The sequence below is a fragment of the Oncorhynchus clarkii genome, chromosome 12 (assembly GCF_045791955.1).
Source record: "Oncorhynchus clarkii lewisi isolate Uvic-CL-2024 chromosome 12, UVic_Ocla_1.0, whole genome shotgun sequence".
Taxonomy (NCBI): Eukaryota; Metazoa; Chordata; class Actinopteri; order Salmoniformes; family Salmonidae; genus Oncorhynchus; species Oncorhynchus clarkii.
Window position 1 is genome coordinate 86,455,500 of NC_092158.1, and position 27,546 is coordinate 86,483,045.

Below are 27,546 nucleotides of genomic sequence, written 5' to 3' on the forward strand. Positions count from 1 at the left end.
ATTTCAGTGAAGACACCTGCCAGTTGGTCAGCACATGCCCGGAGCACACGTCCTGGTAATCCGTCTGGCCCCGCAGTCTTGTATATCTTGACCTGTTTAAAGGTCTTACTCATGTCGGCTACGGAGAGCGTGATCGCACAGTCATCTGGAACAGCTGATGCTCTCATGCATGCCTCAGTGTTGCTTGCCTCGAAGCAAGCATAGAAGTGATTTAGCTCGTCTGGTAGACTCGTGTCACTGGGCAGCTCGCGGCTGTGCTTCCCTTTGTAGTCTATAATAGTTTGCAAGCCCTGCATCATAAGACGAGCATCGGAGCTGGTGTAGTGTGATTAAATCTTAGCCCTGTATCGACGCTTTGCCTGTTTGATGGTTCGTCGCAAGGGCATAGCATGATTTCTTGTAAGCTTCCGGGTTAGAGTCCCGCACCTTGAAAGCGGTAGCTCTACCCTTTAGCTCAGTGCGAATGTTGCCTGTAATCCATGACTTCTGGTTGGGGTATGTACTTACAGTCACTGTGTGGACGACATCCTCGATGCACTTATTGATAAAGCCAGTGACTGATGTGGTGTATTCCTCAATGCCATCGGAAGAATCCCGGAACATGTTCCAGTTTGTGATAGCAAAGCAGTCCTGTAGCTTAGCATCTGCTTCCTCTGACCACTTTTTATTGATCTAGTCACTGGTGCTTTCTGTTTTAATTTTTGCTTGTAAGCAGGAATCAGGAGGATAGAGTTGTGGTCGGATTTACCAAATGGAGGGCGAGAGAGAGCTTTGTACACGTCTCTGTGTGTAGAGTAAAGGTGATCATCAATTTTTTTTCCCTCTGGTTGCACATTTAACATGTTGATGGAAATTTGGTAAAACTGATATAAGTTTCCCTGCATTAAAGTCTCCGGCCACTAGGAACGCCGCTTCTGGGTGAGTGGTTTCCTGTTTGCTTATTTCCTTATACAGCTGACTGAGTGCAGTCTTAGTCCCAGCATCTTTCTGTGGGGGTAAATAAGCAGCCACGAACAGTATAGCTGAAAACTCTCTAGGCAAGTAGTGTGGCCTGCAATTTATCACAATATACTCTACTTCAGGGGAGCAAAATCTAGAGACTTCCTTAGATTTCGTGCACATACCCCCCCCCCCCCCCCCCGGTGGTTACAGATTAATGTGGTTACATTAATCTGTTCCTTAGATTGACAATGAGTAGGTGGATTGGGTTTACTCCGCAAATACATCCAATACATAGGAAGTGAGTCATTCTCCTTCTCAATGGAACCCAGTGTGCTTTCCCTAGATGCAAAAACCATTGAAAGAAAAAAAATAAGACAGAAAAAAAGAAAGAAAGAAAGAAAGAAAGAAAGAAAGAAAGAAAGAAAGAAAGAAAGAAAGAAAGAGAATGAATCTCTATTGACCTTCATATGATAAATCCAGTTTAGCACAATGATTTGTGATGTTTTATGGGTGCTCACCATAACTATGTTTTTGTATTCTAATGTATTCTTATGTATTCTAATGTATATGAATACATTGAGGAGTATTTCTGTCTGTAATAAAGCCATTTTGTGGGGAAAAACTAATTCTGATTGGCAGCACGCCTGCCCAGTCATGTGAAATCCATAGATTAGGGCCTAATGAATTTCTTTCAATTTACGAACTGTAACTCAGTAAAACCTTTGAAATTGTTGCATGTTGCATTTATAGTTTTGCTCAGCATACATATACAGTACCAGTCAAAAGTTTGGACACACCTACTCATTCAAGGGTTTTTTCTTTATTTTTACTATTTTCTGCATTGTAGAATAATAGTGACGAAAGCAAATGTACTAAATAACACATATGGAATCATGTAATAACCAAAAAAGTGTTAAGCAAATCAATATATATTTTATTTTTATGATTCTTCAAAGTAGCCACCCTTTGATGACACCTTCGGACACTCTTGACATTCTCTCAACCAGCTTCACCTGGAATGCTTTTCCAACAGTCTTGAAGGAGTTCCCACATATGCTGAGCACTTGTTGGCTGCTTTTCCTTCACTCTGCGGTCCAACTCATCCCAAACCATCTCAATAGGGTTGAGGTCAGGTGATTGCGGGGGCCAGGTCATCTGATGCAGCACTCCTTCACCCTCCTTCTTGGTCAAATGTGACCGACCGGCTTGATTCTGACTTATGTAGCAAAATTTGAAATTGTATTTTTAACATTGGATAAAAGTAGAGACTCAGAGCTAGAAAATGATATATCATACACTACAATGAGAAAGTTATTCTGCTTTGAAAGTTGATAAATTTGAAACCTCACTTTTGAGAAAATGGCCCTTAAATGTTTTGGTACCTACTGGGGAGCTCATCTTTGTCTACACCCATTCAGCATTGTTCACACCCTCTTAAGTTTAGCCCCACCCATCTCTTTAAGGATTCACGTTCTGACCCTAACAACAGCAGTCAAGCACCCAAGCTAACTGGCTAACATTGGCTAGCTTGCTAGCTACTTCCAGACACAAATGAGAGAACAGCTCACTCTGACCATTTTACTCACCATAGCAGAGCTGGTTAGGCTGTTTTTATGTTATGCAGAGCATTGGTGACTGCAACTGTGCTGCTGGCAAAAGTTGAATTACACTTTTTTTGCTAACGTTTACTGACACCAGCCATATTCAGTGGGTGTTGACCGTTTATAAATTCATCAGTTATTCTGAGCTCTGGCACACTAAGATGAGAGTGCTCTGAAATCGGAGTAGATAGCCAAAGCGAATTTTCCAGCTACGTCTATCGATAGTTGTCGCAGTGACATCATAAACATTCTATTGAAATAGTTACTTGCATAGTGGAGTCTTTTGTTTAGACACGTTGCTAGCTAGCTAAACAATGAGCCATAATCCCAACTCATAATGTTACTACCCTGCATGAATCTGCAGGTAGCTAACCAACCAGGTTTAATGTTAGCTAGCTACATTTAGGCTACAACTAGCCATGCAAATGGCTCTGAGATAAGAATAATATTACTACACAGATCATACACGTAATGTTAGCTAGCTAGCCAGCCAGCTAAAGTTAATAGCTTGCTAACAGTACACTTTAATTTGAAATAAAAACAACATTCTGACAAAATTAGAAACGTGTAATAGCTGAAAATGTAGCTAGCTATACTCTCTTGGATGGATACATGCCCCTCTCTGTTACAGATGCTATGGTTTTCCTTAGTTTGAAGATGTTTTATTCAACAGCCTTCTGTGTTCTCTTTTTGGATATTTGCAATCAAACGGCAGAATTTTCCTCCATTTTACTCTAATTCCATTGATTTCAAAATCCGGTCCTCCAGAAAGTGGAGAGCAACACTTATTCAGTTCTACTATGTGATGTCATAAAAAAAGCTGGGTAAAAAAAGGATTATGTACACATACTGAGCAGCTCATGTTACAGACAGAAGCGTGCTACATGGCAGACCAATCTGAACTCATCTCTCGGCATGTCCAGCCCAATCATTATCTCAGCCAATCACAGCTAGCGGGAAGGTTGCTGACTTTTTCCGAGGCTAACCCAACTAGGTTCATCATTTATTTGCAGATGGTATACAAGTTTGTTATTAGGGAACATGAAAGTTCACATGGCATTTCTGCCTCCCCCAAAAAAATAAGTTTTAATTCAAGTGGCGCTCTTGTGAAGTAGTGATACATGACATATGCCACATTTCCTGAAACGAGTTACAAATAGCCCTTACACAGCCTGGAGGTGTGTTTTGGATCATTGTCCTGTTGAAAAACAAATGATAGTCCCACTAAGCGCAAACCAGATGGGATGGCGCATTGCTGCAAATTCTGTGATAGCCATGCTGGTTAAGTGTGCCTTGAATTCTAAATAAATTACTGACAGTGTCACCAGCAAAGCACCATCACACCTCCTCCTCCATGCTTCACGGTGGGAACCACATGTGGCGATCATCTGTTCACGTTCACATCATGCGTCTCACAAAGACACGGAGGTTGGAATCAAAAATCTCAAATTTGGACTCAAATGTGTGCGTGTGTGTGTGTGTGTGTGTGTGTGTGTGTGTGTATGTGTGTGTGTGTGTGTGTGTGTGTGTGTGTGTGTGTGTGTGTGTGTGTGTGTGTGTGTGTGTGTGTGTTTGTGTGTTTGTGTGTGTGTGAGTGTGCATGTAGGTGTGTGTGTGTGTGAGTGTTATTTGCGAGGCCTGGTGTAGTTTCACCACAGCAGGTGGATAAGAGACTTTGCCAGGAGTAAGGTGAGTAAAACCAACTTTTACTGTAATCAATCCAAGTTAAAGTCCAAGGATACGACAGGCCTGGCTTGTTCCTTGTTCTAGCACTGTTTAGCTCACTGAAAATTGTTTTCCTTCTCGCTCCGTCTGCCAGAAAAAAGACTACTTGTTCTTATTGGACCAAAGGCAAGACGAGGAAAAAGGAGAACTGTTTCTTCCTGGATGGCCCTCTGCATATTATTCATCAAACTCTCCCCAACCTGCCCCTGTGGAAACATCACTCAAACATGTACGTGTGTTTGTGTGTGTGCGCATGCATGTGTGTGAGAAAGCTGGCTGGTATTTCTGTGATGGGGAATTCTGTAATGCAACAAGTGGTTTGATGTGCCCTGTTGAGGAATCCTGGTCTGGACCTGTGGAAGATACAGAATGCAACACACACTCAGATCCTCCAGCTCTGCAGATGCTGTTAGTATGTTACAGTATGACTCAGATCCTCCAGCTCTGCAGATGCTGTTAGTATAGTACAGTATAGCTCAGTTCCTCCAGCTCTGCAGATGAGGTGCTGTTAAAAACTTCTTGCGGATCAATGGGACGCTACCGTCCCACCCACCTGGCCAAAATCTGGTGAAATTGCAGAACGCCAAATTCAAATGAAATTACTATAAATATTAAACTTTCATGAAATCACAAGTGCAATACATCAAAATAAAGCTTAACTTGTTGTTACTCCAGCCGCCATGTCAGATTTCAAAAAGGCTTTACGGTGAAAGCAAACCATGTGATTATCTGAGGACAGCACCCAGTATACAAATGCATAACAAATCATTTTCAACCAGGGGGTTGGGACAAGAAAGTCAGAAATAGCGATATAATATCTGCCTTACCTTTGAAGATCTTCTTCTTTTGGCACTCCAAAAGGTCCCAGTTACATTACAAATGGTCCTTTTGTTCGATAACATCCTTCTTTATATCCATAAAAACTCAGTTTAGCTGGCGCGCTTCAGTCAATAATCCACTCGTTTTCCTTTCTTACAAAATACAAATACAAATTAATCCCAAATGTTACCAATAAACTTATCCAAACAGGTCAATCGATGTTTATATTCAAGGTATCCTAATACGCAAATAAACAATAACATTTAAGACGGAGAATCGTTATTGTCTTTACCGGAGAAAAATACCAAAGAAAGCACTCTCATTCACACGCTTGGAAACACTACAGCCAAAATGGGAGCCACCTAGAAAAAATACAATTTCTGGCTCATTTTTCCAAAAACCAGCCTGAAACTCTTTCTAAAGACTGTTGGCATCTAGTGGAAGCCCGAGGAACTGCAATCGGGCACGATTTCGCCCAATTATAAAAGGGGGGGGGGGGGTTGTCCTCGGCGTTTCGCCTGCCATATCAGTTCTGTTATACTCACAGACATTATTTTAACAGATTTAGACATTTTAGAGTGTTTTCTATCCAAATATACCAATTATATGCATATCCAAGCTTCTGGGCCTGAGTAGCAGGGAGTTTACTTTGGGTACACTTTTCATCCGGACGTCAAAATACCGCCCCCTATCCCAAAGAAGTTAATATGTTACGGTATGCTCAGCAAGTACTGTTAATATGTTACAGTATGGCTCAGTTCCTTCAGCTCTACAGGTGTTATTAGTATGTTACAGCAGACCCCCAGTATAGCATCCATAATAGGAAAATGTCAGTTCTCAGAATGAACACTGACAGTTTGAGTTTTGTGTAAGAACTGACAACATCTTTACTCCACCAGGCCCTCCACACACACAACTTAATTAGGGCCAGAGAAGGGCCGGCTAGCAGACGGACAGACCCAAGTTCCCTGGATGAGAAAACTTTAACTCTAAATGTTATTCTTCTGAGTCCTCAAAGGGGACATTGTGTGTGGATCCAGAAGGACATACCATTGCATGTGTGAAAGAGGCTCTTTCTTGTTTCCAGCCCATTCACACCCCAGCCCTCCATCCCAGTCTCTCTCTCTCTCTCTCTCTCTCTCTCTCTCTCTCTCTCTCTCTCTCTCTCTCTCTCTCTCTCTCTCTCTCACCCGCACAGCCCGTTTCTCTCTCTCTCTCTCTCTCTCTCTCTCTCTCTCTCTCTCTCTCTCTCACCCGCACAGCCCGTTTCTCTCTTTCTAGCAGTCTCTTTCTTTCCCTCTACCACTCAATCTTTCTCTCTCTTTTTACTTTTCTCTCTCTCGTCTCCCCCCCCCCCCTCCCTCTCTCCTCTCGCTGACAACAGCTGCTTGCTGGCTGTGGAGGCCCGGGGGTGAGCTGAGCGGTGGAGGCGGAGTAGCTCCAGACATCTGTAGGGTCCTGCGCCTGGGCTCCGAGCTACAGCACAGCTCTCTGCTCTCACACACTGAAGACCACAGTCTGCCCACAGCACAAAGGGCTACATTCATCCACCCTCTCCTACTAACAGTCTGGTTACTGGTGAAGGGGTCATCTGAAGCACTGAGACTCTCTATTGCCCTTCTTCCCCTCTTTCTCACAAACATTCTCTCTCTCTCTCTCCATCTCTCTCTCTCTCTTTCTCTCTCTCCTCCAGCTCTTCTTATACTCCTTAACTGTTGGTGGGGAAATCCAGTGCCTTTAACTTTCTGTTATGTCCGAGTGTGTTTTTTTGTGTTTTTACCCCCTAGTCCTGAGAACGGGGCATTCCAGTGCAGAGGGCCCGGCGGTTAAGTTCACAAAGGGATACTGAGAGAGGCCGGAGTGAACAGAGATCCTTTGTACAGGATGAATGTGGCCATGAGAAGTTGGGGATGGCATGGTTTGAGAAACATCACAAAGTTGCCTTTGAAAAAAGTCCCAGTTCCACTGGAAGAGAAACCATGTCTAGGTTGTCTAGTTTCAACATAAGGCCTTGGCTTGATCTTGGTTGCGTTCCACTGGAAGAGAAACCATGTCTAGGTTGTCTAGTTTCAACATAAGGCCTTGGCTTGATCTTGGTTGTGTTCCACTGGAAGAGAAACCATGTCAAGGTTGTCTAGTTTCAACATAAGGCCTTGGCTTGATCTTGGTTGTGTTCCACTGGAAGAGAAACCATGTCTAGGTTGTCTAGTTTCAACATAAGGCCTTGGCTTGATCTTGGTTGCGTTCCACTGCTTAAACGATGAAAGATCTTACAACGCCTGGATAGATATTTTACCTATCCCCTAATCATATATCATATGTTATAGCAATCTGCCAATCGATGACACAGTCAATGATGTTGCGTGCAAGCATTGGTTGATGCATGCAACGTCTAAGCAGTGGAATGCGACCCATGTCTGCTGTGACAGACAGGACCAATCAGAAAAAGAGAACACTGACTGTCTCTACCTTGCTCTGTCCAATCGATATATTCGATTAGTGATACTCAGCCACTCTTTGAAGACAATGGAAGTGTCTCTGTATCTCCATATAAACCCAGAGAATTAGACAATTGTATAAAATAAGACAAAAGGAAGTTGAATGAGAGATCATCAGACAGACCAACCTTCTAACATTATGTTTGATACTTCATAATTTTTATGTATTTCCTGGGTCTGGGACTTTAAAACAGGCAAGTGTGAGGGCACCACATCTCCATCTGGGGTCCTTCCCATCAAAACCTTGAGGAACAGCACTCCAAAAGGCTAACTCCAATCTTCTCTAATCAACAAATCTGCAATATCAATAAGGAAGTAAGTCAAATATGGCTTTTCACATCCACACAAGAGGAGAGTTTTTGTACCCAAATGTGACATTCTGTTAGCAACTGCCGGTAGCTATGGTTGCTAACTGGCGCTGGCCATTGAAGAGCACATGTCACATTTCAATCATTATTTGCACGGGCAGTTTTTGTGCATATTTATTTTATTGTTATTTTTCAGTAAGTTTTCTGTATTTGTAAAATTTGGGGTGGTATGAAAGGTGAGTTTCTGAGGTTTCCAAAACTGTATTGCACGCGGTGATTGGACACAGTTAGACGCGGTTGGGCAGAGGGTCTGGATCAACTGTACACATTAGCCCCACTGTAGGGGGGACTCTACAGTACATGGCTGTATGGTATTCTTTTCCCAAGAGCTAGCCTAGCCCACTATCATCCTAGTAGCCTACCTGTTACTATCAGGATAAGGTAAGACACAGATGCAGACCGTGTCAAAGTAACTATGTTTATTACAGCAACAGGGGCAGAGGTACAGGACGGCAGGCAGGCTCAGGTCAGACAGAGGTCGGTAATCCAGAGACGGGGCAAAGGTACAGGCCGGCATGCAGGCTCAGGGTCGAGGGCAGGCAGAGTGGTCAGGCTGGGCAGGCTCAGGGTCGAGGGCAGGCAGAGTGGTCCGGCGGGCAGGCTCAGGGTCGAGGGCAGGCAGAGTGGTCAGGCGGGCAGGCTCAGGGTCGAGGGCAGGCAGAGTGGTCAGGCGGGCAGGCTCAGGGTCGAGGGCAGGCAGAGTGGTCAGGCGGGCAGGCTCAGGGTCGAGGGCAGGCAGAGTGGTCAGGCTGGGCAGGCTCAGGGTCGAGGGCAGGCAGAGTGGTCAGGCGGGCAGGCTCAGGGTCGAGGGCAGGCAGAGTGGTCAGGCTGGGCAGGCTCAGGGTCGAGGGCAGGCAGAGTGGTCCGGCGGGCAGGCTCAGGGTCGAGGGCAGGCAGAGTGGTCAGGCGGGCAGGCTCAGGGTCGAGGGCAGGCAGAGTGGTCAGGCGGGCAGGCTCAGGGTCGAGGGCAGGCAGAGTGGTCAGGCGGGCAGGCTCAGGGTCGAGGGCAGGCAGAGTGGTCAGGCTGGGCAGGCTCAGGGTCGAGGGCAGGCAGAGTGGTCAGGCGGGCAGGCTCAGGGTCGAGGGCAGGCAGAGTGGTCAGGCGGGCAGGCTCAGGGTCGAGGGCAGGCAGAGTGGTCAGGCGGGCAGGCTCAGGGTCGAGGGCAGGCAGAGTGGTCAGGCTGGGCAGGCTCAGGGTCGAGGGCAGGCAGAGTGGTCAGGCGGGCAGGCTCAGGGTCGAGGGCAGGCAGAGTGGGCAGGCGGGCAGGCTCAGGGTCGAGGGCAGGCAGAGTGGTCAGGCGGGCAGGCTCAGGGTCGAGGGCAGGCAGAGTGGTCAGGCGGGCAGGCTCAGGACAGGCAGAGTGGTCAAGCGGGCGGGCTCAGGGTCGAGGGCAGGCAGAGTGGTCAGGCGGGCAGACTCAGGGTCGAGGGCAGGCAGGGTGGTCAGGCGGGCAGGCTCAGGGTCGAGGGCAGGCTGAGTGGTCAGGCGGGCGGGCTCTGGGTCAAGGGCAGGCAGAGTGGTCAGACGGGCAGGCTCAGGGTCGAGGGTAGGCAGAGTGGTCAGGCTTGGCAGGCTCAGGGGCGAGGGCAGGCAGAGTGGTCAGACGGGCAGGCTCAGGGTCGAGGGCAGGCAGAGTGGTCAGGCGGGCAGGCTCAGGGTCAGGACAGGCAGAGTGGTCAAGCGGGCGGGCTCAGGGTCGAGGGCAGGCAGAGTGGTCAGGCGGGCAGGCTCAGGGTCGAGGGCAGGCAGGGTGGTCAGGCGGGCAGGCTCAGGGTCGAGGGCAGGCTGAGTGGTCAGGCGGGCTGGCTCTGGGTCGAGGGCAGACAGAGTGGTCAGACGGGCAGGCTCAGGGTCGAGGGTAGGCAGAGTGGTCAGGCTGGGCAGGCTCAGGGGCGAGGGCAGGCAGAGTGGTCAGGCGGGCGGGCTCAGGGTCAGGACAGGCAAGGGTCAAAACCAGGAGAACGAGATAAGATAGACTGGGGACAAGCAGGAGCTGACTAGTAACCGATTGCAAGTTCAAATCCCCGAGCTGACAAGATACAAATCTGTCGTTCTGCCCCTGAACAGGCAGTTAACCCACTGTTCCTAGGCCGTCATTGAAAATAAGAATTTGTTCTTAACTGACTTGCCTAGTTAAATAAAGGTAAAAAGAAATATGAAATACAAAACCGCTGGTTGACTTGACTAACAAGACGAACTGGCAACAGACAAACAGAGGACACCGGTATAAATACACAGGGATAATGGGGAAGATGGGCAATGACTGGAAGGGGGTGGAGACAATCACAAAGACAGGTGAAACAGATCAGGGTGTGAAAGTTACCTACTACAGCATGCTGGCCTGCTACTGTAGCTGCCTATAAACTGCTTTGCTATTATTACTGTCATTCATACTTCACAATTACCATTCATTCCAAGTCATCTGGCTCCACCATTGTCAAGACAAGTCACTGAAGTCAAAGTCAACTGATGCCCTGATGTCATGTATCACCTTCATTCCTCAAAAACACTGAACTGTTCATTTGCCATTAGCTGGGCATCACCTTTACCTGTCCAATACAACTCATTCCTTTGATACAATCATATTGATGTTTCTTAGTCTTGGTTGTTCGGTTTCCAATGAAGAATCTCAATTGAAAGTGTTTTTTAGTCCAGGACTGTGCTTAATCTGTGTCCAGGAAACCATCCCTTAATGTGTTTTAGTGCACACAATCAAATGGGTTGGAAGATTTTGAGCTTTATTCTCAGTAGAGCTCTGCTACCCGCCCCGAGCCCAACAGGCCCCAACATTATACATCAGGTTAGGTTCGTGTAGGGCCTGTTTTTCATCAAAAACTAAGGTAAATCAGGGCTCGGGTATCACTAAATTGATCGCTAACATGTGCAATATGCGCCTGCTCTGCTCTGCAAAAATGTCATATCTGACTAAGCTCATAACATGGTGCCAGAAATGCTTCAACCTCATTAAATTTAAGACAGGAGAGATTATTTCCCAGAAAATAATAATGTTCCTTGAGTTTTGTTGGAGATTAGAATAATGATAAGTAGCTAACAGCTAACTTCTCTTGTGTCTCTTCATTGAGCAGAGCAGCACAAGTGGAGCTGTTGCTATACTCAGACTCAGAGTCACCACGAGCAGAGTGCATGCAGATCCTCTCATGCTCAGTCAGGTTGGATGGGGAGCGTCTCTCCAGAGATGGTCTCTCCAGAGATGTTTGATCAGGTTCAAGTCCATTCAAGGACATTCACAGTCTTGTCCCGAAGCCCCTCCTGCATTGTCTTGGCTGTGTGCTTATGGTCATTGTCCTGTTTGAAAGTAAACCTCCGCCCAAGTCTGAGGTCCTGAGCAGTCTGGAGCAGGTTTTCATCAATGATCTCCCTTTACTTTGCTCTGTTCATCCTTGTCTCGATACTGACTAGTCTCTCAGTCCTTGCCGCTGAAAAACATTCCCACAGCATGATGCTGCCCACCACCATGCTTCACCTTAGGAATGGTGCCAGGTTTCCTGAAGACGTGATGCTTGGCATTCAGGCCAAAGAGTTCCATCTTGGTTTCTCCTGGTCTGGCTTTTGGCAAACTCCAAGCAGCAAACTTTGAGATATCAGCTGATATATATAAAATTTGATTTGATTTGATTTTACTGAGGAGTGGCTTCCGTCTGGCCACTACCATAAAGGCTTGATTGGTGGAGGGCTGCAGAGATTATTGTCTTTCTGGAAGTTTCACCCATCTCCACAGAGGAACTTTGGAGTTCTGTCAGAGTGACCATCGGGTTTTTTGGTCACCTCCCTGATCAAGGTTCTTCTCCCCTGATTGCTCAGTTTGGCCGGGCAGCCAGCTCTAGGAATAGTCTTGGTGGTTCCAAACTTCTTCCATTTAAGAATGATGAGGCCACTGTGTTCTTGGGGACCTTAAATGCTGCAGACATTTTTTGGGAACCTTCCCCAGATCTGTGCCTCGATGCTATCCTGTTTTGGAGCTCTACAGACAATTCCTTTGACCTCATGGCTCGTTTTTTTTGCTCTGGTATGCACTGTTAACAGGTGGACCTTCATATAGACAGGTGTATGCCTTTCCAAATCATGTCCAATCAATTTAATTTACCACAAGTGGACTCCAATCAAGTTGTAGAAACATCTCAAGGATGATCAATGGAAACAGGATGCACCGAGTCTCACAGCAATGGGTCTGAATTCTTATGCAAATAAGGCATTTCTGTTTTATATTATTATAATTTTTTTGTCATTATGGGGTTTTGTGTGTAGATTGCTGAGGATTTGTATTTATTTAATCAAGTTTAGAATGAAGCTGTAACGCAACAAAATTTGAAAAAAGTCAAGGGTTCTGAATACTTTCCGAAGGCACTGTATATGACTGTTCCTCATCTCGGCCATGTGAGTAGCGCCCTTCCTGTGGCAGACATTAGCTAGGTTTCCATGAACCATTTTTTTTTAGACATTTAGAAAGTTGGCATAGAAGATAGATGCGACTACTGCCTGTTAGGCTGCGTTTCCATGTAACTATCTTGTGTTGATAAAAACAGCCGGACATAATGACGTCACATGCAAACACCTACAGTGTCGAATAAGAATGTAGTGGTTGAAGGGTTTCTATTATCCATTTAGGCAAACTGCATTAATAAATTGGTGACAATTGAGCCAGTATGCCGTCCCACCTATCTGTTTCATGTCTCAGGTAGTCCTCAAAATCCTGCATAGGGGGAAAGCAGCAATTGACTAATATTATTTTCTGATCATTCTCATGTGCCAACGTATTGCCACGGCCCACGCCATGGTGAAATTTGGACTCCTGTAGAGCTGAAATAATTGGATGGTGAAACTTGTCAGCCAACCAGAAAGCAAGGCGAAGCAATTCAGGCATTCTTGAAAGTCAGGACAATCCTTGTCTTGCAAATAAACATTATTTTTATAGTAAAAAAATAGATTTTTCAAGCAGTAGGCATTTAGAATTAAATGTGGAGTGGAGCTTTTTAGTTACTAGATGACATCACGTGTATCTTCAAAAGTATTCTGCAGTCATCATTTATGCAAAAAACACAGTTTCCATCATCATTTGTTGCAATAAAGAATGTTTGAAAAAAAGAAAATTCCACTCCTGTTGAACGGATAAAAATCTTGTCGATCTTTAGAAAATGTCTCCTGTGTCTGCCGTTCCACTACACATGCCGCAAATATTTTTTTTTGACACTGCTTTTGTCGAATAAACCTGGGTCAATGGAAACCTGCCTAGGGTTCAGTTGCATTGATGTAATGCTTCTAGTCTGTCAGTGCTGCAGTTCAGCTGTGTCTGCTTGTGTTGGATGACACCAGATCCCCCAGTGGGAGAGAACATCCCTGTGTGGATCCAGGTGCCAGAGGCCTAACCCTCTCTCTCAGGGGCCCCTATCAGTACTGGAGACACACACGCAAGCCGCAAAAACACATATACAGTTTAAGTTGTAAGTTTACATACACCTTAGCCAAATACATTTAAACTCAGGTATTCACAATTCCTGACATTTCATTTAATTTAATTTAATTTCCTTCCTCATGAAGCCATCTATAGTGTGAACAGCACCAGACCCTCCTGCAGCAAGCACCCCCCCAACAATCTTTGTCCCCATGTGCAGTTGCAAACCGTAGTCTGGCTTTTTTATGGCAGATTTGGAGCAGTGGCTTCTTCCTTGCTGAGCAGCCTTTCAGGTTATGCCGATATGCTTCTACACCTGCATTGCTTGCTGTTTGGGGTTTTAGGCTGGGTTTCTGTACAGCACTTTGAGATATCAGCTGATGTACGAAGGGCTATATAAATAAATTTGATTTGATATAGGGCTCGTTTTACTGTGGATATAGATATGTTGTACCTGTTTCCTCCAGCATCTTCACAAGATCCTTTGCTGTAGTTCTGGGATTGATTTGCACTTTTCTCACCAAAGTACGTTCATCTCTAAGAGACAAAACGCGTCTCCTTCCTGAGCGATATGGAGGCTGCGTGGTCCCATGGTGTTTATACTTGCGTACTATTGTTTGTACAGATGAACGTGGTACCTTCAGGCATTTGGAAATTGCTCCCAAGGATGAACCAGACTTGTGGAGGTCTACAATTTTTTTCTCAGAGTCTTGGCTGATTTCTTTTGATTTTCCCATGATGTCAAGCAAAGAGGCATTGAGTTTGAAGGTAGGCCTTGAAATACATCCACAGGTACACCTCCAATTGACTCAAATTATGTCAATTAGCCTATCAGAAGCTTCTAAAACCATTATATAATTTTCTGGAATGTTCCAAGCTGTTTAAAGGCCCAGTCAACTTAGTGCATGTACATTTCTGACCCACTGGAATTGTAAGTGAAATAATCTGTGAAATAATCTGTTTGTAAACAATTGTTGAACAAATTACTTGTGTCATGCACAAAGTAGATGTCCTAACCGACTTGCCAAAACTATAGTTTGTTAACAAGAAATTTGTGGAGTTGTTGAAAAATCGAGCTTTAATGACTCTATCCTAAGTGTATGTAAACTTCCGACTTCAACTGTACGTGTACAACTGTACATGGACGCATGTACACTCACACCAACACAGTCACACAAACCATGAGGAAGTTACACAGGTATATAAAAACAGTACATGTTTTCTTATTTGTCACATTATTACATTCTGAGAATCTACATTTTCACAATGCACACATTAGGAATTAATTTCTTCACATATCGTCATACATCAGTCTCCAAGTCATCATCCCCACATCTGTGGGTATACAACCTTATGATTCACTCAAGTTTAACTGTGGTCTTTAGAGTGGAATGCATGCTCAACATCTTGTTCTGATCTCTACATAAACTCTCTCTCTCCCTCTCTCTCTCTCTCCTTCTCTTTTTCTCTTTTTCTCTCTCTCTCTCTCTCTCTCTCTCTCTCTCTCTCTTTCTCTCTCTCTCTCTCTGTCTCTCTCTCTCTCTCTCTCTCTACATAAACTATGTTCCTGAGCCACAGCTCTAGTGTAAATCCCCACCTGAACTCCAGCCCCACACAAGCCCGTCAGTTCATCTGCTTCTGATTAGTGACGACATGAGCAATGCCAAATGGAAGATATGGATCTCATTCCTCTCCGCAGACAAAGGCTCATTCATTGGCAGAAAACAAACGTACGATGTGGGAAGGTGATTCCCCCGAGACTTGGTCCTGGACCTGGTCTGTTCTGGGTCTCATGTTGTCTCAGGGAATGAGGTCGCTGTACACAGTACAGGATAGAGAGAGTGAAACAGTGTGTGTGTGTGTGTGTGTGTGTACACAGGACGGGTGTGGGTGTGGCTTGGAGGAGACAGGGAAATAGTTGTTGTAGGTTTCTCTTTATATCTATGGTCCCTGGAAACTTCCCCCAAAGTCTCTGGGTTTTTTGGTCGAAGGGTTTCTGGGATCGGGATAATAAGCAGGGAGGAATCCTCCAACCTGGATTTCTGAAAATACTGGGGAACTGGGAACTGGGAAATACGTCTGGAATTCTGCAACCCTAGGTGAAATAGAATTAATGACAAATGGACTTTGTGATCTTTTATTCATTCTTAACGGCTAGTTGATGAAGAACACAGCTTACATATTGCTTTGGAAAGGTGTCCTCCTGTAGTTGTCATCATTATAGAACCTAGCGTCAGTGTGCTTGTCCCTGTGCCAGAGTCTCAATCAGTTCCTAACGTCAGTGTGTTTGTGAAAAATAACCCACTGTTCCTAGGCCGTCATTGAAAATAAGAATTTGTTCTTAACTGACTTGCCTAGTAAAATAAAAAATAAAATATAATAGCCTCAGATATGAGGTTTACATCTAATTGTTGTATAAGATGAATGAGTGAGTATGATACTGTTTGTATAATTGTGTAATATGATTTTGGACTGTTTAATGAAGGAACATGTTTTGAACTAAATCAGAGGACCGCCCCTGAGCCCAGTTAGGGTCAGACATCCTGGGACAGCCTTTTCGGCCCTTCCGAATAAAACCCCCACTCGGGTTTTCTATCAGGAGACCGAGCTTACCTCAATTACGAGATGGCTAAAGGTTGCAGACCATGTTTTTCTCCAATAGGAGGACAAAGGTTGTAGACCATTGCTGAATATTTTAACCATACCGCGTGGTTAAAACCTCTTAAGGCTAGGCAGAATACTGCCCCCTTTGGAGGAATTTTGTGCCCATAGTAAACTGAAAAAAAATCTGTCAAAAATTGCTAATATATGCATATAATAATTATTATTGGATAGAAAACACTCTAAAGCTTCTAAAACCGTTGGAATTATGTCTGTAAGTATAGCAGAACTCACAGGGCAGGCATTCTTCCAAACTAGTTTTGGGATCATGAAAGTTGGGGCAACTTTGACGTGATCGCCCCCACCCTTCCCAACCAGCTATGGATCTGGGGACACTTTCTATGTCTTCCACTAGATGTCCTCATTCAGTAGAGCGTTTAATCGTTCAAATCCCGCGAGTTTTGGCCCTATGGGAGTGAATTGAGTGAGTGCCGTGAGAAAATACCTGTGCGTTAGGGCGCGAATTGGTCCCATCCATTCCTTTGTTCCAGCACTCCGGAGGAGAACTAACAATGACCGGTTGAATTGAGAATTGTTTTGTATGTTTAGAACATCCTAAAGCTTGATTCTGCACTTAGTTTGACCTGTTTAGTCGACATATAATATGTAATTTTGAAGTTTTGATGCGCAACTTTTCCGGACCAGAGGACATTTTGGGTGCATTTCAGCTGATATTGTTAGCAGTAGCTAATACAAAGACACAAGACTTGAAACCAAACAATGTTTTGGGTAAGTATGAACCCTTCCAGTACATTCTGAACGAAAACCATCAAAGGTAAGGGAATATTTATGCTGAAATTGTGTGTTTCTGTTGACTCCAACATAGCAGAGAAATATTGCTTATATCTGAGCGCCGTCTCAGAATATTGAATAGTGAGCGATTTCTGTAACATTAAAAAGAAATGTAACAAAGCGATTGCATTAAGAAGCAGTGTATCTTTCTAACTATATGTAGAACATGTATATTTAGTCAAAGTTTATGATGTCTATTTACGTTATCTTGCGGCGCTACCTATATTTTCTGCGGACATTTTTCAGTATTTTCTGAACATGAATTCAATGTAAATGGACATTTATGGATATAAATGGCATATTATTGAAGAAAAAAAATGTACTGTGTAACATGTCCTATTACTGTCATCTGATGAAGATTTTCAAAAGGTTAGTGAATGATTTATTTTTTAATCCTGCTTTTATAATTTTATATTTTCTGGGACAAAATGGCTGCCTCTTGTCTTGGTTTCGGTGGTGGTCTAATATAAATATGTGGTGTGTTTTCGCCGTAAAACATTTAAAATATCTGACATGCTGGGAAGATGAACAAGGTGTTTATCTTTCATTTGAGGTATTGGACTTGTTAATGTGTGGAGGTTAAATATTTCTAAGAATATTTTTGCGTTCCATGCGCCACGTTCCAGCTGAACGTGGGAGGGGTCGTTCCCAAAAGGGAACCCTAACCCGTCATCAGGTTATTAAACTCTTAGACTATCGATACCGACAGAATAAGAACAAGTCTTTGATATTAATTACTAGTCTGCAGCTAGGAATTCGGTATCATTGAACGCGAAGAACGACAACCGCCGAAACATCCATCTATAACGAATGTCACTTTGAACTATCCCCTCTACAAAAGACACAAACTTTTCACCAGCGATCAAGACGACACACTGAGCGTAAATATATATATTGATTGCAATTGTTCCCGAATGAGTGAGCGTTCATGTGTAAGGGATTAGCATTTCAATTGTTATAATTATCACTCTGTAGGGACTTCTTAGTCGACCCCCACTTCCCCTTTTGTCTAATGAGCCGCCATGCCGGTTTAGCCCACTAGGGCACATTCTCATTTCATGTAACCACATTTACCTTGTTTGTTTGTTTATGCATTTCTGTGAATTACTTAGTTAGTAATAAATAAGTGATTTAAGACAATTGATGTATGGATGACTCATAGCGAAGACTGGGTTCGTGCAGATAATCAACAATTTACGACGTTTGGAATGAGACTAACGTGAGGTAAAGTAAATAATTCATTAATTCGAAGACTAATTGATCAGATAAAATATCTGAAATGTTACTTTAGGAAATGATAACTTTGTAATCTGAATATTTTTCCTTGGTGCCCCGACTTCCTAGTTAATTACATTTACATGATTAATCAGTTAATCGCGTAATACTAATTACAGAGCATCTTTGATAAAAACTATGTCTTCAGTTTAATGATAGTAAAGACATGACAGTGTGTTTGGCCCTGTGCCAGAGTCTCCATCCTCCTGTGTGGGTGTAGTGATGTGTGTGTGTTGGACTACTTCCTTACGCTCTGGGTATTAAAATAGATGCTTGAGTACCTTATTTATATGGAGTCATGCTTTTGTGTAGATCTACACTATTTGTCCAGTCAGTCTGTCAGTCAGCCTTAATAATTCATTACATGCCAAAGTCAACGGCTCCCGGTCATATCCTTGACAGGAGGAGAAGTGATGACATACCTTTAGAGAACAGACAGCCTTTCACAAGAGATCAGGGTTGGGGAGTAGCGGATAAAATGTAATCCGTTACCTGTAAGGGATTGCAAAAAACGGTAACTGTAATCCGTTACGTTACCAGCAAAACAAATTGTAATCAGATACTTTTGAATATCTAGATGATTATTTCAAGGTTTACCTTTAAATTCCGAAAGGATGATTGCAAGAGAAAAAAATAGTTGACACTGTTTTCTCAATGACATTCAAATCAGCATTGAAAAAAGGCACAAGTTTATTAAGTTTGTTCCACCTGAGCGAGTCACACCACAAGTCAGAGACCACTATGATGAATCGCCAAATGTGTTTGATGGATAGTGGGAAAAGCGCAGGAATAGGCTTTTGTAGCCTACAGTCCAAGCTATGTCTTCCAATGGTGCGACTGTTGTCGGCATCCAAAGATTATCCAATTTGAATAAATACTTGGAGGTATGGATGACAATATTGGTGTAGTTTACAGCGATAAGGATATAATTGATATCTACATAGCACATTGATGTAAATCATACTGCTGCTCTCTCATTTAGCTATTTGCGCCTTACGGACTGTGGTTGTTGAGGATGGCTGTTCACAAATCTAAATGTGTATTTGAACCTAATAATGGTTGAATTCAAGGTAGTTTAAGCTGCCAATCAATTATTGTTTTTGAAACCAGTGGACAGCCAGTGAAAAATGCGCTCTTGCAACAGCTGCATAGTGCGGATCCCAGCCTATGGAATAAAAGTGGGCCGTTTATTGCTCAATCAAATTCATGCAGATAAAAAAATTCATCTATAAAAATTAATCCATTGACCTAATGTTCACAAAACAATTTGGCTAATCTATACTTCCGTATTTACAAGTCCTATTGTTGAAGATCAAGGGGTATAACAGTTATTGGAATGGCTGGAATTCTAATAGACTGGTTTTTAATGTAAAGATATAATTTAATCATATGTAATAGAAAGTGATGGGTTAGTTAGAAGAAGCCTACATAACCAACCCATAAAGTAACATTGAACATCCAACTAAATGTTAACATTGATTTAGCAATATATGTTCAATTGGTAACATACATTTGTGTCTTCTTCTAATGCCTCTTAATAAGGGGAAAGCAATCTAAAAGTAACTGAATGTAATAAGACTACGTTACTGAGTTTGGGTAATCCAAAAGTTACATTACCGATTACAATTTTGGACAGGTAATTAGCAACTGTAATGGATTACATTTAGAAAGTAACCTACCCAACCCTGCTAGAGACTCACCCATTGACCTAACAACTGCACACACACACACACACACACACACACACACACACACACACACACACACACACACACACACACACACACACACACACACACACACACACACACACACACACACGCACACAGAATGACTCACTGTGTTATAGTGACTCACTGGGTTCATAGCCAGAGGCACGTAATGCATGCCACCAGGGCGTCCCAGTATAGCTGGAGTGACCTGACAATGGGCCATAATCTGCTCTTTAAACAATGGTTATCACCACTGTACTGTAGAGAAATATCTGTAAACCACAGAGTTCACTGTACTCTGTTTATATGGGGCTTTATAGCTGTACTGTGTGTGGAAGCTAGTTGGCTGATATTTTGCTTTGGAATGGGAACCAACAAGTTATCAATGTGTGTCCATAAAATAGTCAATATGTGCCTTTGTCAACTATATCATTTAATGTTAAACAGAAACCAATTCCTGTTAATCCAACAGGAATTTGAGGTCAATGACCCATCCCACTGCTGAATCATTCCTAACTCCTAACATGGATGCCGTACAAGGGAACTGGAGGACTAGGTTCTTCTCTGCTAACTACAGTAGTGATGTGTCTCTCCTCCCCAGAGGGGTTTTAAGATGACACATGGAATTGTTTTAAGAAGGTCATACCATGGATCATTCAGCTATTTGATTTAGAATTTGGCCTTTACTAGAAACACACTGAATAAAAAACACATTGAATACTATAGAAACCCATTGAATAACACATTCATAAATGGAAAAGAAGACAGTCGTTTTAGTGAGAAAACCAATTTTCGGGGACGTCTCCTGGTCTGACAAACTAGCCTGGTCTCATAGAATTGATGTAACATAGTTAACGTATGATATGTTACGTTTGGTATGGTTAGATAAAGTACAAACTAAATGGTCAGGGTGTGTGTGGGCGAATAACGCAAACTTTTAGCAACCCAAAGGTCGAGAGTTTGAATTTCATCACGGACAGCTTCAGCATTTTAGCTAAGTAGTAACTTTTCAACTACTTACTACTTTTGAGCTAATTTACAACTACTTAGCATGTTAGCTAACACTTCCCCTAACACTAACCTGAAGCATTTTAGATAACCCTTCCCTTCCCCTAACCTTAACATTTTAACCTAACTCCTAAACTTAACCCTAACCTTCACCCTAACCCTAACTCCTAGCCTAGCTAATGTTAGCCAGCTAGCTAACGTTAGCCACCTAGCCACCTAGCTAGAATTTGTAACATATTGTACGTTTTGTAAATTTGGACATTGAATAATAATTGTAATTCGTAACATATCATACGAAATGGAGGATGGACATCCACAAATTAATACATACCATACAAAAGGTAATATATCATACTAAATGGAGTGTCGTGGATTTATATACAGAATAATACGAAATGCTCTGAGACCAGGTTGGCAAACAGCACTGTGGAATGGCGACATAGGCGGATGTGGTAGATTGAGACGCAGCCCACGCAAAAATAACAGATATCTCTAGCTTAAACTGATGGATTTTGATGTTACTTAGATTGACTCACTAGGGGGTGTTGAAACAGGCACGTTGCTATGACTACTAGCATAACACTTACACCCTCACACGCACACACGCACACACACACAAACACACACACACACACACACACACACACACACACACACACTCACATGCACACATACAAAAACAAACACGCTGAATCTATCATGTTCTACTGTAATTAGTATTCTTTGGTTTATTCATTGAACAGACTGTATTGTATACATATTTTTAATATAAAGCCCTCTTGGGTTTGCAACCTCACCTGTACATTTTTTTTCTAACATTGTTTTTATCTGCATTGATTTGTCTTTCTTCTTTTGTGCAAATCAATAAAACTTAAAACACAAACTAGTCACTGGACAGGAATTTTCAGCAGCTGGGAGAGAGAGCCTGTGTAGTACTGGACTGTGGAGTTCTCTCTGGGCCTGTCCCGATACCTGTACTGGTGTGCTAAATAGTACTCTGATTGGGTATGCAGAAATAGAATGTTTTAAAGTATGTGACATTTCCAAAATGTAGCGTGCTTTAAATGCCAGGATGTTGAACACACTTAAGCTTTTCATCTTGTACGAATTCACTGCATGTTACTGAGGAAGAGAATGGCCGTGTGTTTGACAACATCTGATAACTATATAAGGGGATGGGTTGTACTAGGTAAGGGGATGGGGTTGTACTAGATAAAGGGATGGGTTGTACTAGATAAGGGGATGGGTTGTACTAGATAAAGGGATGGGCTGTACTAGATAAGGGGATGGGTTCTACTAGATAAGGGGATGGGGTTGTACTAGATAAAGGGATGGGTTGTACTAGATAAGGGGATGGGTTGTACTAGATAAAGGGATGGGCTGTACTAGATAAGGGGATGGGTTCTACTAGATAAGGGGATGGGCTGTACTAGATAAGGGGATGGGTTGTACTAGATAAAGGGATGGGCTGTACTAGATACGGGGATGGGTTCTACTAGATAAGGGGATGGGTTGTACTAGATAAGGGGATGGGTTGTACTAGATAAAGGGATGGGTTGTACTAGATAAGGGGATGGGCTGTACCAGAATGAGCAAATTACATCTCGTTTTTTCTCTATTTCTAATCTGCTCCACACAACCCCTCTCTCTCTCTCTCTCTCTCTCTCATTAGTGGTGGTGCGCGCTAATAGCGTTTCAATCAGTGACGTCACTCGCTTTGAGACCTCGCTTTGAGAAGGGCTGTGGCTTTTGTTGAGCGATGGGTAACGATGCTTCGTGGTTGTCAGTAGTTGATGTGTGCAGATGGTCCCTGGTTCGAGCCCGGGAATGGGCGAGGGGACGGACTAAAGTTATGCTGTTACATTGGTGCCGTGACCCGGATCACTGGTTGCTGCGGAAAAGGAGGAGGTCAAAAGGGGGGTGAGTGTAACCGATGTGAAATGGCTAGCTAGTTAGTGGTGGTGCGCACTAATAGTGTTTCAATTGGTGACGTCACTCGCTCTGAGATCTTGAAGTAGTGGTTCCCCTTGCTCTGCAAGGGCCGTGGCTTTTGTGGAGCGATGGGTAACGATGCTTCGTGGGTGTCAGTAGTTGATGTGTGCAGAGGGTCCCTGGTTCGAGCCCAGCGAGGGGACGGACTATAGTTACACTGTTACATGTCTCTCTCCCTCTCTCTTGCTCTCACATCTTGGGAGTGAGCGGCAGCGCAGCACCGGCCAAAGAGCTTGTGGACAAAGTAACCATAAAGTAATTTCCCCATGATATTATGACCACATTCTTAGAGGATAAAAGATCCCAGGGGGATTTATGTGAAACCTGGGAGTCAGCCTTGGCCTTCCATTCAAGTGTGTGTGAAAAATAGTGATCGGGAGAGTGAGAGAGACAGAGAGAGAGAGACAGAGAGAGAGAGACAGAGAGAGAGAGACAGAGAGAGAGAGAGAGAGACAGAGGGAGAGAGAGAGAGAGACAGAGGGAGAGAGAGAGCGAGACAGAGAGAGAGAGACAGAGACAGAGACAGAGACAGAGAGGGAGACATAGAGAGGGAGACAGAGAGAGAGAGAGACAGAGAGAGACAGAGAGAGAGAGAGACAGAGAGAGAGAGACAGAGGGAGAGAGAGAGCGAGACAGAGAGAGAGAGAGTGAGAGCGTGGGTGCGCGTGCATGCTTGCACATGTGAGTAAGAAAATGCCATTCCTGCTTAGACCAACTTTACCTCAGGAAAAACACCCACTCTCAGGGCTCCATACTACTTTCATACACTTTCACTCATGGCACGACTTGGACCTGTTGCTGTGTGTGTTTTTGTGTGTAAGTGCACAGGTATGTGTGCATCTTTGTGCTTGCATGCCTGTTTGTGTGAGTTCCCTATTCCTATTCCAACCACCACAACACATCCAACCACCTTGAACACGAACACGAAGCCCCACGGCCCCACCACAGAATCAGCCGCCCGCCAACGCCACCTTCCCCTGTAATCTGCAAATCCAAGTAAAGGGAGGCTTTTTCCCCCTCTCTCTCCTCAGCTCCCCTCTACCCCCTCCCTCTGCACCGCATGGAGCTGGGTTCATCTGAAAGGCGTTGTTTGTTAAGGCTTTAGCGTTTAGTAAGTGCTTCCTTTGTGTGGTCGTGGAGGCGAGGAGACGGGGGGTTAATATCTCCCAGGGAGCAGAAGCACAAAGAGGGCCTTCAGCTCGCCGGCTCTCCCCTGGCCAGAGAGCACTCCGGCTGGATGTATGAGGCCGGGCCGCGCGGCAATGGTTCCAGGGAGGGCAGGGGAGGGTGGAAGGTGGGGAGTGGGGATGATGGAAGGTGGGGGTGGGGAAGGTGGAAGGTGGGGGTGGGGAGTGGGGATGATTGGGGTTGTGGAGGGTGGAAGGGGGTGTGGAAGGTGGGAGTGGGGATGGTGGAAGGTGGAAGGTGGGGAGGATGGGTTGGATGGAAGGTAGGGGGTAGGTAGGGTGGAAGGTGTGGTTGGGGAGAATGGAAGGTGGGGGGTGGGGAGGATGGAAGGTGTGGGTGGGTGGGTGGGTTGGATGGAAGGTAGGGTGTAGGTAGGGTGGAAGGTGTGGTTGGGGAGGATGGAAGGGGGGATGAGGAGTGTGGAAGGGGAAGGTGGGGTGGGGAGGAAGGAAAGTAGGGGGTGGGGACGGTGGTAGGTGGGGTGTCGGGAGGGTGGTTGGAAGGTAGGAAGGGGATGTTATGGGGGTGGGAATAGTGAATGGGGAAGGTGGGGGGTGGGGAGGGTCGAAGGGGAAGATGGGGGGTGGGGATGGTGGAGTTGGGTCTGGGATCAAACAGGTCTGGGATCAGGCTAGGAGTACAGGTGGTACAGCATGGCATGGGCTCTACCACCGGTACATTGGGTACAGTAATGTGCCATCCCGGTCAAAGGGCCTGGCGGCTGGATGAAGTGGGAAGCAGCGATGGCAATCACAATGCTGGAAACAATCGGCCCCTTCATGACATGTGATTACAATCAAAACAGTGTATGTAAGGGCCATCCAAACAAGGCCCAGAGAGAGAGAGAGAGAGAGAGAGAGAGAGAGAGAGAGAGAGAGAGAGAGAGAGAGAGAGAGAGAGAGAGAGAGAGAGAGAGAGAGAGAGAGAGAGAGAGAGAGAGAGAGAGAGAGAGAGAGAGAGAGAGAGAGAGAGAGAGAGAGAGAGAGAGAGAGAGAGAGAGAGAGAGAGAGAGAGAGAGAGAGAGAGAGAGAGAGAGAGAGAGAGAGAGAGAGAGAGAGAGAGTGAGAGCGTGGGTGCGCGTGCATGCTTGCACATGTGAGAGAGAGAGGAACAGTGCAGCACAGTTGTGTGTGTGTGCATGTGCGTGCGTGCGCAGTATATCGGGGGAGCTCAGACTTTCCCATGCAGAGTCTAGATGCGGTGGGTCAGCTGTTAAGGGAACAATGGTATATTTGTAGTGCTTCTGGACCGGACCTTGGCCGTCATGGGAATCTGTGTGTGTCAGTGTCTGAGTCTTGGCTCAGATATCCATAGAGATAACATAACATAGCTTATCCAGAGAGTTATGACGATTCCACAATTTGGGAATCATATGTGATTCCAAAACTTGGGACCAGATGGGAAAATTGTAATTGCAATCGGTTTAGGCATTTGTTTTTCTTGGAATATTGAGATAGTAGGATGAATTGAGCTTGCCCCTTCCCACAGAACTTTTCCCAAGTGAAGGCCTGCTGTGACCCAGCCAAAGCAATGGTGCCTTTGTGCCCCTCCATCAGAGTCCCTGTCTCCCCAGACACTTCCCTCTCTGTGTCCAGGGTACATACAGGCCCCCCTCTCCACTCCACTCTTCTCTCTTTGCTTCCCTATATCCAATGGGACTGTACCCATGGCTGTACCTGAGCGCATGGCAGAAACAAGGCCCTTGTATTTATGTGGCTTAGGGGACGGAGAGGGCATTATCGCCCAGTCATGCTCATAGGCAGAGAGAGAGGGGGAGAGAGGAGGGAGAAAGAAAGACACAAAAAGAGAGAGAAAGAGAGAGGAGGGAGAGAGGGAGAGAGCGAGCGAGAGAGAGGGAGAAAGAAAGACAAAGACAGAGAGCGAGAAAGGGGGAGAGAGAGGGAGGGGAGAAGGAGAAAAAAGACACAAAAAGAGAGAGAGAGAGAGAGAAAAGAAAGAAAGAAAGAAAGAAAGAAAGAAAGAAAGAAAGAAAGAAAGAAAGAAGAGACAGAGAAAGGTTTGTATGTGAAATGTGAACAGTATCAGCTCTCTTGGGAATCAAATCATCCCCCTGTGATAAATTTAAGAAAAACGCTAAATGCCCGCTTCCCTTCTTCAATACAACTAATCTAATATGTCCCCGGCAAGGCTTAAATGACAGCACTTGGGTCTAATCAAAAGGAAAAATAAGCTGCGTTTGAATTGGAATCTTTGGAATCTGAGCCTATAGGCACCACGATATGACTATATGTATAATGACCCATTCAGCTTTAAAATAGGTTGATCACAAACTGAGGTAATGATGCAATTAAGTTAAGTACTGGCTGGTCTAAGCAGAACCAGATTGGGAATCAAGTTCATACACTCACAGCTAGTGGACACTTTACCTTGAAGCTCAGCCCTAGTCTTGTTTTATGTCTGGTACTGTACAGTGGCAAGAGAAAGTATGTGAACCCTTTGGAATTACCTGCATTTCTGCATATATTTTACATCAAATTTGATCTGATCTTCAACTAAGTCACAACAATAGACAAACACGGTGCGCTTAAACTAATAACACACAAATTATTGTATTTGTCTTGTCTATATTGAATACATAATTTTAACTTTCACAATGTAGGTTAGAAAAAGTATGTGAACCCCTAGGCTAATGACTTCTCCAAAAGCTAATTGGAGTCAGGAGTCAACTAACCTGCAGTCGAATCAATGAGGCGAGATTGGAGATGTTGGTTAGAGCTGCCCTGCCCTATAAAAAACACTCACAAAATTTGAGTTTGCTATTCACAGAAGCATTGCCTGATGTGAACCATGCCTCGAACAAAAGAGATCTCAGAAGACCTAAGATTAAGAATTGTTGCCTTGCATGAAGATGGAAAGGGTTACAAAGGTATCTCTAAAAGTCTTGAAGTGCATTAGTCCACAGTAAGACAAATTGTCTATAAATGGAGAAATATCAGCACTGTTGCTACTCTCCGTAGGAGTGGCCGTCCTGCAAAGATGACTGCAAGAGCACAGCGCAGGAAGCTCAACAGAAGTGGGTGATGCGACAGGATAACGACCAAAACACAGAAGTAGATCAACAACAGAATGGCTTGAACAGAAGATAATACGCCTTCTGGAGTGGCCCAGTCAGTTCTGACCTCAACCCAATTGAGATGCTGTGGCATGACCTCAAGAGAGCAGTTCACACCAGACATCCCAAGAATATTGCTGAACTGAAACAGTTTTGTAAAGAGGAATGGTCCAAAATTCCTCCTGAAAGTTGTGCAGGTCTGATCCACAACTATAGAAAACATTTGGTTGAGGTTATTGCTGCCAAAGGAGGGTCAACATGTTATTAAATCCAAGGGTTCACATACTTTTCCCACCCTGCACTGTGAATGTTTACACAGTGTGTTCAATTAAGACATGGACAACTATAATTGTTTGTGTGTTATTGGTTCAAGCAGACTGCGTTTGTCTATTGTTGTGACCTAGATGAAGATCAGATCAAATTTTATGACCAATTTATGCAGAAATACAGGTAATTCTAACGGGTTCACATACTTTATCTT